At 41.4% G+C, this 12,265-nt stretch overlaps 1 pseudogene; it reads right to left on the bottom strand.

Moving 5' to 3' along the window:
* The window catches only part of LOC111949699 (glutamate receptor ionotropic, kainate 4-like), a 182,280-nt pseudogene extending 171,816 nt beyond the window's left edge, over window positions 1-10,464 (bottom strand).
* Window positions 10,465-12,265: the final 1,801 nt, after the last annotated feature.

Here is a 12,265-nt window from a genome sequence, read left to right as displayed (position 1 = left end):
TCCTAGTTCATCGCTGCAGTCTCTTGTCAGAACAGCTCACTGCGTAATCACACGACATCACACGACACAACAAGCGAGCCAGAGCCAAGAAACATACAAAAATACCATCTATGTCAGATGTGTGAACGTACAGTACAGAAAAGGAGCATTTCACACATATTGCTTGAAGATTCACCAGCCTCCGAAACGTGATGTTCAAAGATCTCAGGTGTTATTAGTATTCTTCTCGTCAAACGTCTCTCCACTCCGTTACAAGAAAGGGCCAGAGGGATATTTTGGGAGATTATTGAAATTCATCTAGTCTTCGCTACCAAGCTGAGACAAAAGTGCTTTCAAGGTCATGTTAGCCAGTAATGTTTAATGCTGTTCGCTGGCTCTCATCTGAAGGACCCACTCCTGACTTTAATAATTATAGGGTTTCTACACTGGCATTGATTCAGACACCCTCTGAGCTGTATTTACTCTCCCCTCTGGAACATTGATATCTCCTTCCTCTGAATGACTGCGAGGTTCATTTCAAACCCCAGTCAGATTCCGTCCTAATTGATTAATTTTATTAATGCGAATTGTCTCACTTCTAAATCAAACGTAATATTTCAGTCTGTTAATGAGCTTGGTATTTTGACCATGGAAATACAAATCTCCACTGATTACTTCAGATACTAATTAGCGTGAACAGTGGACAGGCGATTTTTGATCAGTGATTTTACTGTTGGACGAGGGTTGAGGGGGATTGAAGGTAAGGCAGCGAGCAGCATAGCCAATTGGCCGTTTGTCATGCATGTCTAATAGATGTTTTATTCACTTATTCACTAGATGTTTATCCTTTTTAGATAAAACGATACTAAATATATTCACGCCACTAAATAATTGATTAAAACACACTGTTTTGCAATGAAGGTCTACAGTAGCCTCAGCAGCACTCTGTAGGGCAACATCGCGGTGTAGCCGGAAGACAGCTAGCTTCTGTCCTCCTCTGGGTACATTGACGTCAATACAAAACCTAGGAGGCTCATGGTTCTCACCCCCTTCTATAGACTTACACAGTAATTATGACAACTTCCGTAGGACGTCCTCCAACCTATCAGAGCTCTTGCAGCATGAACTGACATGTTATCCACCCAATCAAAGAATCAGAGAATTAATCTAGTACTGAAAGTATAAATTACAGCTAGCTAGCACTGCAGTGCTTAAAATGTGGTGAGTAGTTGACTAAGAGAGAGAGAGACAATAGTTGAACAATTTTGAACAAATTAATTTCTTCCAAAATGAAGGAGAAGCAAGAGAGAGAGAACTATATTTGGTCATATTTTTTTAAACTTTCACTTTCACTAGCGAATGCAGCTATCTAGTTTAGCCTACTCAAACACACAGCTCAAACAGAGAGGGATGCTATTTTAGCTAGCTGGCTATGGCTATCCAACCCTGGAACTCTTCCAAGTCAAGGTATGTATTTGGTTTATAATTTATTGCCATCGGGCCCACCGGTGTAACTGCTAAACTGTTTCTGACTGTACACTGTACTGCATGATTGTAGCGGGTTTAGTAACACGTTAGTTCTAGGCTGTGTGTAGCGGTTATCGGTCATGATTTGACGGTTTGGCTTGGAAAGTTTTTACGCCTGGTCACAGACAGCTGATGTCACAGACAGCACTGAAGTCCACAAGCRAAGGGAAAAGATGAGAGAAAAGCGTGCAAATAGTTGCGAGAAGGAATTATATATACAACAAGCAAAGTGATCATGCTGTTTTTATGTGGCTGCTTTGAAAGTGAACTGTGTTTGCATTTGATCACGGGTGTATTCATTCCACCAATTCTGTTGAAAAACATTTCTTAAACGGAAGCAAACAGAACAAATGTGGAGAAACATACCTGAATTTGTCCAATAGAAACTCTCATTTGCAACTGGGTGATTACACCCTAGATCAGCTAGATGCAGGCAAGAGCGTGCAAGCCGGTATTGAATGTGTCATTGTCTGTCACCTATTCTCTCGACCGTTGTAAACTTGAATTCATAGGCTAAGTTGTAGCAACCTCATGATGGGTACAGGGACAATTCTAGTATCATGTAGTAGCCTAAATCGTTGTTACGTTGAGCTGAGTGAATGGAATATGAACGACAGTCATCCAATATGCTGTAATAGAAATAAGGCCATGCTCATGAGAAGAAAAATAAATCTTCCCTCATCTTAAATGGCACCGAATGCCACTGATTCATACCCCTAGACTTTTTCCACATTTTGTTGTGTTACAGCCTGAATTTCAAATTGATTAAATTTCGATTTTGTGTCACTGGCCTACATACAATACCCCATAATGTCAAAGAGGATTTATACTTTAAGAAAGTTTGACAAATTAATGAAAAATAAAAAGCTGAAAGGTCTTTAGTCAATATGTATTCAACCCGGTTGCTAAGGCAAGCCTAAATAAGTTTAGGAGTAAAAATTGGCTAAACAACTCACATAATAGGTTGCATGGACTGTGTGCAATAACAGTGTTTGACATGGTTTTTGAATAAGTACTTAAACATATGTGTGAGTTACATAGATCATCTGTAAGGTCCCTCAGTCGAGCAGTGAGCCTCAAAGAAAGATTCAACCGCAAAGACCAGGGAGATGTTCCAATGCTTTGCAAAGAGGGATGATTTATCATTAGACGGATAAATATTTTCACTTAAAAGCTGAATATCCCTTTGAGCGTGGTGAAGTTATTAATTACACCGTGGATGGTGTATCGATACACCCAGACGCTACAAAGATACAGGACGTCCTTCCTAACTCAAATCAAATCAAATTCAAATCAAATTGTATTGGTCACATACACGTGATTAGCAGATGTTATTGCGGTTGTAGCGAAATGCTTGTGCTTCTAGCTCCGACAGTGCAGTGATATCTAACAAGTAAAATCCAACAAATTACACAGCATATACCCAATACACACAAATCTAAGTAGGAATGAATTAAGACTATACACATATGGACGAGCGATGTCAGAGCGGAACGGACTAAGATACCGTAGACTAGTATAGAATACAGTATTTACATATGAGATGAGTAATGCAAGATATGTAAACATTAAGTGACTAAGATACCATAGAATAGTATAAAATACAGTATATACATATGAGATGAGTAATGCAAGATATGTAAGCATTATTAGGGGAATGAGATACCGTTGAATATTATGGAAAACAGTATATACAGTGGGGAGAACAAGTATTTGATACACTGCCGATTTTGCAGGTTTTCCTACTTACAAAGCATTGTAAGAGGTCTGTAATTTTATCATAGGTACACTTCAATGTGAGAGACGGAATCTAAAACAAAAATCCAGAAAATCACATTGTATGATTTTTAAGTAATTAATTTGCATTTTATTGCATGACATAAGTATTTGATCACCTACCAACCAGTAAGAATTCCGGCTCTCACAGACCTGTTCGTTTTTCTTTAGAAGCCCTCCTGTTCTCCACTCATTACCTGTATAACTGCACCTGTTGAACTCGTTACCTGTATAAAAGACACCTGTCCACACACTCAATCAAACAGACTCCAACCTCTCCACAATGGCCAAGACCAGAGAGCTGTGTAAGGACATCAGGGATAAAATTGTAGACCTGCACAAGGCTGGGATGGGCTACAGGACAATAGGCAAGCAGCTTGGTGAGAAGGCAACAACTGTTGGCGCAATTATTAGAAATGGAAGAGTTCAAGATGACGGTCAATCACCCTGTCTGGGGCTCCATGCAAGATTCTCACCTCGTGGGCATCAATGATCATGAGGAAGGTGAGGGATCAGCCCAGAACTACACAGCAGGACCTGGTCAATGACCTGAAGAGAGCTGGGACCACAGTCTCAAAGAAAACCATTAGTAACACACTACGCCGTCATGGATTAAAATCCTGCAGCGCACGCAAGGTCCCCGCTCCAAGCAGTGCATGTCCAGGCCGTCTGAAGTTTGCCAATGACCATCTGGATGATCCAGAGGAGGAATGGGAGAAGGTCATGTGGTCTGATGAGACAAAAATAGAGCTTTTTGGTCTAAACTCCCACTCGCCGTGTTTGGAGGAAGAAGGATGAGTACAACCCCAAGAACACCAATCCCAACCGTGACGCATGGAGGTGGAAACATCATTCTTGGGGATGCTTTTCTGCAAAGGGGACAGGACGACTGCACCGTATTGAGGGGAGGATGGATGGGGCCATGTATCGTGAGATCTTGGCCAACAACCTCCTTCCCTCAGTAAGAGCATTGAAGATGGGTCGTGGGGGTCTTCCAGCATGACAACGACCCGAAACACACAGCCAGGGCAACTAAGGATGGCTCCGTAAGAAGCATCTCAAGGTCCTGGAGTGGCCTAGCCAGTCTCCAGCCTGAAACCAATAGAAAATCTTTGGAGGGAGCTGAAAGCCCGTATTGCCCAGCGACAGCCCCGAAACCTGAAGGATCTGGAGAGGGTCTGTATGGAGAGTGGGCCAAAATCCCTGCTGCAGTGTGTGCAAACCTGGTCAAGAACTACAGGAAACGTATGATTTCTGTAATTGCAAACAAAGGTTTCTGTACCAAATATTAAGTTTCGCTTTTCTGATGTATCAAATACTTATGTCATGCAAATAAATGCAAATTAATTACTTAAAAATCATATAATGTGATTTTCTGGATTTTTGTTTTAGATCCGTCTCTCACAGTTGAAGTGGGTACCTATGATAAAAAGTACAGACCTCTACATGCTTTGTAAGTAGGAAACCTGCAAAATCGGCAGTGTCTCAAATACTTGTTCTCCCCACTGTACACATGAGATGAGTAATGCCAGATATGTAAACATTATTAAGTGGCTAAGATACCGTAGAATAGTATAGATACAGTATATACATATAAGATGAGTAATGCAAGATATGTAAACATTATTACGTGGCTAAGATACCATAGAATAGTATAAAACACAGTATATACATATGAGATAAGTAATGCAAGATATGTAAACATTATTAAGTAACTAGATACCGTAGAATAGTATAGAATATAGTAATACATATGAGATGAGTGATGCAATATATGTAAACATTATTACGTGGCTAAGATACCGTAGAATAGTATAGAATACAGTATATACATATGATGCTGCAATCTCAGTTGCCAGAGAGGAAGGAAACAGCTCAGGGATTTCACCATGAGGTCAGTGGTGACTTTTAAACAGTTACAGAGTTTAACGGCTGTGATAGGAGAAAACTGAGGATGGATCAACAAACATTGTAGTTACTCCACAATGCTAACTTAATTGACAGAGTGAAAAGAAGGAAGCTTGTACAGAATACAAAATATTCCAAAACATGCATCCTGTTTGCAACAAGGCACTAAATGAATACTGCAAAAAATGTGGCAAGAAAATGTGAAATAAGTCAAGGGGTATGAATACTTTCTGAAGGCACTGTAATTAAAATAGGTGTCTAGCATTATATTCATTATTATATTCATATTATAAAATATGTTCATTCACATCATTATATAGTACTTTACATCCTAACATTTCAACGTGGCAGACCAAAGACATGTATCTCTCCGTAGCTTAGCCAAATGTTCATGAGAGCTTGTGTTTCCCACCATCTATTGAAGCACAATCTGTGGCTTCATTACACTGGCAACATAGTGAAACATGTGTGATAAGAACGTACGGATTGGTTGGAAATGCAAGGGGATTCAAAATAACTTTGCTAGCAGTAGTGTCCTCATCATGTCATTGTTCAGAGAGAGAGAGAGAGAGAGAGAAGGCCTATACTTCTGTGAACATACCCCAACAGGAAATGAATGACACAGTTGAGTATGAAGGGAGTATGAGGGTGCTTTGTTGCCACGGTGTTGTTCAATTCTAACATTATTCATCTCAGAAATGGGCAGAGATGAAAAATAGCGAATTACAACATATTGATCCATCTGGACTTGTGATTAATGTAGCAGTGTCACTGCCTGGGCATCCACCATAATATCTAAGGCAAATGCAATAAGTAATCAGAAGGCTGATAAGAGGCTGGAATCTAATCTGATGGCGGTTGATTAAAGGAAAATACCACACAAAAGCGCATTATACTGTGACACTTTCTGTACTTTGAAAGTTCTATATATTGAAAACTTTATCACTGACATGCAAAACATTTTGGGGCTTTATCAACAGTGGGCTAATGAAGGAAAAAACTGAAGATAGATTTGGGGTAGATTTTTCCTTTAAGAGACAAGTTCTGTCTCAAATGACATTCTCCATATGTGGGGTTCTATGTGGCTCTGTTAAAAAGTACAGTATTATATACAGTTGGGGTATTAGGGAAATCGCCAATGGAAATCCCAGCAGGATCGAGAACCTGTGTGGAACTTTGGAAAAGCCAAAGACTAATATCAGCAGGAAGTTACATAGAGTCGATTTCAAATGAGGAATACAAGATGACATGTTTCTCATATCAAGAGAAGTTCTTTCAGTTATGAATCATGGGTCAAAACAAATCACCAGATAGAGATGTAGTGCAGAGCAAGAGTTCCCCCTCAGGACATGGGATGCATTTATTTAGTTCCCAGAAAAGACTTAAGAGTCCGGAAGCAATACTTTCTACGATAGAAAGCGGTTTTACAAGAAATGATAGAGAAAGGGCACATAGGAAACGTTCTCTGACATTGATCAATCCTGTGTGTCTGTGTGTGTGTGTGTGTGTGTACTCTATGTGTGGTCTAAGGGAGGTCATTAGGCACGGGGGACTAATGACGGCATTAATGGGGGTGATAGCTCATCCTGCCTGCCATTGGAATCCAGTCCCTGGGATGTGTGGTGCTGCGGATAATTGTTTACATCTCCCAGCCCTCTGTGTTATTCCATCTCCACCCATTTCATCACTTGGTGGTGGGCTGCATTGTGGAAAGAGAACGCCAGGCATGTTCTTATGCTGTAGCCACAGGGTGCATCCCAAATGACACCCTCTGCCCTGGTCAAAAGTAGTGCACTATATAGGGAATAGGGTGGTATTTAAGGTGAACCCACCAGTCTCCTACACAGAATCTGTCTGAGCTGGGAGGAGGATAGAGGAKCTTCAAACCTCTCGCAACTGAACCTTGACAGCCAGCTTTCAATAGCTGAGAGAGACTACGTCACAAGTCTAGGACTTCTGACAATGAGAAACTGATGAGAAACTACTCGCAGACTGAAGAAGCGACTGCAAAACGTCTGTGTGTGGCTTGAGTTGTTTATTAGATATCATGTGGTGTTGACTGTGTTCGTTGTGTCTTTTCTGTTTCTTGGTCTTTTTTGTTTTGTGTGTGAGAAAAATCTATAAAAATTGTATTTATAAAAAATATGTACATTTAACTGCCTATGTTCTTAAAGCATACATTACACCAATAAAGTTGACATTATAACTGGGTAGAGCACTATTAMGGCTTAAAGTGGAACTGATAGTATTTTAACTACTATGCAGATATGAAACAAACAGACAATCATAATATAAGTAAAAAATATCAAATTCCCAGTTTATGCTACAAAAAAGGTTTTAAAATAGGCTATACTTGACTCAACATTCCATGACGTACAATAAGTAATTGATGGCAGAATATGTGGATACAGTTCAATGCATGATTAATATAATCAATCAATACATTTCTTGGTAGTTCAAAAAATATTGCTCTAAGGTTGTAAATCACAGCACTGTTTCAGTTTCAATGGCTCAATATTTAGGACAAAAACGGACGAATGTAAATAACGCTGGGAATGTCAATGCAATCAAACTAGCAAGGGCAATGATCACAAGTCATAACATGGCCAATAGGCTAGTGTATCTATTTATGTAGCAAGCTAAAAACACAGAGCCTAATGATAGCTAGACACTGTAGCTAGCTAGCTGCTAGGAAGTTGTCATGACAYTGGAGGAGTGGGTAAGGGACTGACTTTTTCCCCCTCATATTGTTTTTCGGTGGCTACTGAGCTAGAGATGCAGGTGTCATTTGGTTAGCTAGGAAGAAATGTGAATCGCTTTGCTAGCTAGCTATGCTGAACATGGAGCAACTGCTATCCAGTTAGCATATCTCTTGCGTTCGCATATTCACTCTGGCTATCTGCTCCATTTTCAGAGCACTGTCATCTGAGTGTGCCAGAGCGCAGAATAACCAATGAATTTACGAATGCGCAACACTCGCTGAATATGACCGGTGTCAGTAAGTGTAGACAAAAAAAGTCATAGTTAGTCACGGACGCTCTAGATAACATGTAAACAGCCCAGCCAGCTCTGCTAGGGCGAGTACAAAGGTCAGAGTGAGGTGTTCGCTTATTTGCGTTTGGAAGTAGCTAGCTAGCAAGCTAGCCAACTTTAGCCAGTTAGCTCGGGAGCTTGGTTGGGACAAGCATGCACATTGGCATGCAAGCTGCAGAAGGAAGAGCAGGCTACTTACTATTMCCCRTTGTTTATCAGTGCAATTTTGACGGCCAACTAGCAAAAAAGGTTTGAGAGGGTTTATCTAATGTTCCTTTGTTAGATTTTAGCTCATCTTGCTCTGGATATCATTAGTTGTTGATCTTGTAGTTGTTGATGTGCATATAAGGAAAGATAGCCTACCTTTTAATGGTTGTTTGATCAATGGGAGTCAGGACTATAAAGTTCACAAATGTAAGAGGACTCATGCGGTATCTACATAATTTTCAGTAATCCATTCAGGTGTATTTTGTGGCAGTTGGCGAACGCGTTCTAATGATCTGAAGTCGCACTGTTGCAACTGTCTGTAAACACACAGTCCAGTTCAAAGTGAATGATGGAAGGCCCGTGTGGCAAATGGCTTGTTTGTATAAAGKCCTACTGTAGCTCTGATTGGCTATAGYGCACCGGTCTGTGTAGACTCCGGTCCTGGACGAGACAGATGTTTTTATTCGGTTTTATTTAATACTGTGCCTATTAATTGTCCAAACACACGGCTGCTTTCCCACTCTATATTTCTATCGAATTTGTACAAATTCCTTACTTTACATAATTCCCAAACACTCTAAGAATTTATGAAAATGTGACCATATCTAAGTGCTCGCTTGTCAGAAAATGAAAAAAAGTACGAAAAAGTAATATTCTTCCTGGGGGGTGTATATGAACACATTTTAATAAGATTTCCATGTTGCTAAAATTCTTTCAGTTCCACTTTAAGGGAGGAATTCCTCTCACAAACACACACATGTAATGCTATGAGTAAATGGACCGTAACGTTTTAAATCATTTGGAGAGCTAATGATGCAGCTCCCAATTGCATTGTGTACTCTATGTAGGCTAGCTATAATGTATGTCACGTAGGATTCTGAGCATACAGTTCATGTAAACTGTTACCCAACTATCTCAACGAGTGTGAGTGTCTTCTACCGCTTTATAATACTGCTGTAGAAAATGGAAAAACTCCATCGACTTTTAAAGACTTGATAATTGGTTAGCATTGTTGTGTGATTCAGATTTACACCATATAGCAGGGTAATCTGTCATCGATTCATCCATTCTGTTCATCATTATCACCATTCTCCAGCTTACTACGGCAGAAAACACAACTTCTATAGAAAATAACAAATAACCTCAATGACAGTTCTTGGAAATGTGGATCCGGCTCATTAAAGAAAAGGTGCCTTTATTCTTGGCCTTTAGCTAACAACAGTACTGACAGTGCATAGCGATCCACTCCAGTGCGTTGGACGAGCACCCAGAGACTTTATCGAAGAAACTAGGCAAGAAATCCTCAAGAGCATGATGGAGGATTGTGTGGGATGGAATTCAATTGGATTCACTTTCACACCAGTGTCGCCTGCTAGCATACAGTAATAGTCTCTCCTGAGCCTTGTTCTGACCAAGGGTTTGTTAATTTCCCACCACCGCCATCATGGCACATCACAGTTACACATCACATTTCACTGACGACAGCGCTGTTTAAACCTTTAGTGGGATGTAGGCTGACATGCAGTTGTCCGCTCGTCCAGAATATAAACTAGGAGTGTTGCTCGAGGTATAGCAACACTAGATCACAGTAGTCATAGGTTGTTTCCATTCCAACATTTCGTCCGCAGAAGGATCCGGGTCTTGTTAGAACAGTCATTGTATTTCAAAGCGGCTGGGTCAAGTAGGGTCACCCAGGTAACAACAAACGGTGACATTTTGTTTTGAGGACATGCATGCGCGCACACACACACACACAGTAATAATGTAGTGAAAAACACCCAGTTGGTGGACCATTAGCTATTACCAGATAGTGTATGGGTGATTAGCCTAGCATGGAGAGTATCAGTCAAGCAGAACTACAGCCCGGTGGAGCTGGCTGATAATGACCCTGCGCTGAGCTCCCGCCCTCCGTCACGGACCCCTGGGATCAGCCTCTCCATTTAGTCAGACAGCAGGAACATGGCTAGCAAAGCCTGTAATTCAGCCCTCACCTTCCTGCCTCTCCATCTGCATCTCTCTCAGGGGGTTGTTCATCGAGGCGGTGTCCCAAATGACACCCTATTCTAGTCGCTGCCGTGCAACACGATTGCATTTTGAAACATTTCTACGATTTGACTGTAGTCCACAGTTTGGCTTTGTTTCTGTTGTAAGTGTTGCTATAGCTAGAGTACATAGGGACCGGGATCCTGAGTTAATTTCTGATTAATGTAATCCCCCTGCTTTTAATTGGCAAAGCAGGCGCCGAGATAAAGTGTTAAGGGTGATGACACCGGTGGCATGCAAAAGTAATGTCAAGCAATTATGCATACAGCTCCTGTGGCTTGCATGGTGAATTATTCAGTCAGGTTGATAAAGATTAACACGTATGTACACATTAGACGCACACGCACACACACACACACACACACACACACCCACCCCAACCACACACACACACACCACACACAACACTATCACGCCTACAACCTAACTAAGGACTTCAGCCACCCGAGTCACAGTTTTTTCACTCTGCTACCATCCAGCAGACAGCGACGGTACAAGGCATCAAAGCTGGGACGAGAGACTGAAAAACTGTTTCTATACTACAGGCCATCAGACGCTGTGAGCCACAAACACAAGCAATAAAGCCATCCAAGCCGCTACCTGCCCAGGGACCTGACTCCCTTGCATCCCTTGAGATACTTTGAATGTATATAGAGTCATAATGCGGCCACCTCATTTCTGTATATATTACAGTTGTTTACTCACTGTGTGTATGTACAGTGGGGAGAACAAGTATTTGATACACTCGATTTTGCAGGTTTTCCTACTTACAAAGCATGTAGAGGTCTGTAATTTTTACATAGGTACACTCAAATGTGAGAGACGGAATCTAAAACAAAAATCCAGAAAATCACATTGTATGATTTTTAAGTAATTAATTTGCATTTTATTGCATGACATAAGTATTTGATCACCTACCAACCAGTAAGAATTCTGCTCTCACAGACCTGTTAGTTTTCTTTAAGAAGCCCTCCCTGTTTCTCCACTCATTACCTGTATTTAACTGCACCTGTTTGAACTCGTTACCTGTATAAAAGACACCTGTCCACACACTCAATCAAACAGACTCCAACCTCTCCATGGCCAAGACCAGAGAGCTGTGTAAGGACATCAGAGATAAAATTGTAGACCTGCACAAGGCTGGGATGGGCTACAGGACAATAGGCAAGCAGCTTGGTAAGAAGGCAACAACTGTTGGCGCAATTATTAGAAAATGGAAGAAGGTCAAGATGATGGTCAATCACCGTCGTCTGGGGCTCCATGCAGGATCTCACCTCGTGGGGCATCAATGATCATGAGGAATGTGAGGGATCAGCCCAGAACTACACGGCAGGACCTGTCAATGACCTGAAGAGAGCTGGACCACGTCTCAAAGAAAACCATTAGTAACACACTACTCCGTCATGGATTAAAATCTGCAGCGCACGCAAGGTCCCCCTGCTCAAGCCAGCGCATGTCCAGGCCCGTCTGAAGTTTGCCAATGACCATCTGGATGATCCAGAGGAGGAATGGGAGAAGGTCATGTGGTCTGAGTAGACAAAAATAGAGCTTTTTGGTCTAAACTCCACTCGCCGTGTTTGAGGAAGAAGAAGGATGAGTACAACCCAAGAACACCATCCCAACCGTGAAGCATGGAGGTGGAAACATCATTCTTTGGGGATGCTTTTCTGCAAAGGGGAGCAGACGAGCTGCACCGTATTGAGGGGAGAGATGGATGGGCCATGTATCGCAAGATCTTGGCCAACAACCTCCTTCCCTCAGTAAGAGCATTGAAGATGGTCGTGGCTGGGTC

The sequence above is a fragment of the Salvelinus sp. IW2-2015 genome, linkage group LG22 (genome assembly GCF_002910315.2).
Source record: "Salvelinus sp. IW2-2015 linkage group LG22, ASM291031v2, whole genome shotgun sequence".
Taxonomy (NCBI): domain Eukaryota; kingdom Metazoa; phylum Chordata; class Actinopteri; order Salmoniformes; family Salmonidae; genus Salvelinus; species Salvelinus sp. IW2-2015.
Note: the sequence above shows the minus strand (reverse complement) of the source record. Positions and strands in the feature narration are given on the sequence as shown.